Source organism: Dermacentor andersoni, unplaced genomic scaffold (assembly GCF_023375885.2).
Source record: "Dermacentor andersoni unplaced genomic scaffold, qqDerAnde1_hic_scaffold ctg00000787.1, whole genome shotgun sequence".
Lineage (NCBI taxonomy): Eukaryota > Metazoa > Arthropoda > Arachnida > Ixodida > Ixodidae > Dermacentor > Dermacentor andersoni.
In genome coordinates, this window is record NW_027315465.1 from 21,854 (window position 1) to 23,538 (window position 1,685).

A 1,685-nucleotide genomic window follows, 5' to 3' on the forward strand; every position below is an offset into this window, starting at 1 on the left:
TGTTGAGAGCGGCGCCAGGGACACAATCGCGCCTAGCTCATTGAGTTTTCCCCCAAAACTGAAAAAAATTTGACTTCATTAAACGAGAAAGATGCCACGAGTGCCCCAACAAAAAGCTTTGAGGATTACCGAAGGGTAACTGAGGGCGACGCAACGGGCTCTGGAAAGAAGGATGATGGGTGTGGCGTCACGGGGGGATCGGAATAGAGCAGATTGGGGTGTGCGAGAAGAAACGCTCGTTAATGACACCAAAGTTTAAACCAGGAAAAACAAATGGGCATGCGCAGGGCATGCAATCTGGGGGGAAGATAACCGGTGGCCATTAAGGGTTACAGACTGAATTCCAAGAGGAGGGAAGCGTAGCAGGGGGTGGCAGAAAGTTAGGAGGGCAGATTAGATTAGGGACTACATGGCGACAATCGGCACCTGACCGGGGTACTTGGAGGATCATGGCAGATGCCTTTGCCCTGCAGTGGGCGTAGCCAGGATGATGATGATGATGATGTTCATGATGAAAAGGTAGCAACAGGTCTTCGTAACATACAGGTTAGAAAGATGAGGCACCTTTTAACCCTTGAATATATTTCGCCACATTTGGGCATACGACAAGTTTGTTTTCGAGGCGCTCGGTCCCACTGCTGCGAAAATGTGTACACAAAGGCTGCACAGTAGTTGCCAGAAATCGGGCACTCTATTTTTCTTTCATAGGGAATCTTTCTTCCACTTGGGCAGCGGATTTCGGCGGCAGGGCGAGCTTGCGTGGCCGCGGTGGTTTACGGATCCAAGCGATAGTGAACTCCAAAATCCAGTGTTGGCTTTGAGTGGGATTCATATTGATTGCGAACCCCACGGCTAATCCTACCCCCCATCCCCCCAAGTGGCTCTTTACAGGAGACAATCATTCAGAGACATCGGACAAATAGGAATTCTGGTTCTTTCTTTTGCTTTCATTAATTTTTCTCGAAGCCCATAACTAGAAATTTGCTGGAGCGGCTGTCCCATTTGCGACGCAACAAGTGCGACGCTACACACAGATGGAGTGGCAGTTTAATTACTCTCGTGGTCCGCGAACCGGCATCGTTGCGTGTAGTATAGGAATGGTGCGTGTCAAGTCACTGCTCGCGTTGAGCTTGTGCTCTTCATTTTGATTGAATGAAGTCTCACCTAAGTGAGCGGGGCCGATCCCGGAGGTAGTGCAATACCGGGCCGACCTGCGGCGGAGGTGAAGCAGGCTTCAAGCACTCCGCCAACTTCCAAAAATAGGTTTAATATCGTGGGTCCATATAGAACCCGTATCAGATATTAAGCTGATAAGAACAGATACTACACTTTGATCTTAGCCAAAAGGCCGAGAAGCGATGTCCTTCACTTCACTTCATTGTACTACTCGCCTTGTGGGCGCCCTGCCGACATGGGTAACCTCAGCAACAGCGTGGGCAATATTATAAAATTCAGCCTGTGTACAGACTCAACGCTCCCTATCTCACGGATGAACTCGCAACGCCTCAGTCTTTCGCTGTTAACGAAACGCTGTCGCGTAGAAACGAGACCCGAGTGCAAGCTTGCTTGTAACGCGAAACCAACCAAGGCAACCTCGTAGAAAACGGAACAGGCGAGCGGAAAAAAACGCGCCAGGGGAATGCTTACTTCCGTCTGAATGCGACCGCTCAAGGTGACCTTCCTTG

At 50.0% G+C, this 1,685-nt stretch overlaps 1 non-coding gene across 1 annotated transcript; it reads right to left on the reverse strand.

Moving 5' to 3' along the window:
• Positions 1-1,168: 1,168 nt before the first annotated feature.
• On the reverse strand, positions 1,169-1,360 carry LOC126520935 (U2 spliceosomal RNA). Its single transcript, XR_007597148.1, has one exon. It is a non-coding gene; the product is annotated as a U2 spliceosomal RNA (small nuclear RNA).
• Positions 1,361-1,685: the final 325 nt, after the last annotated feature.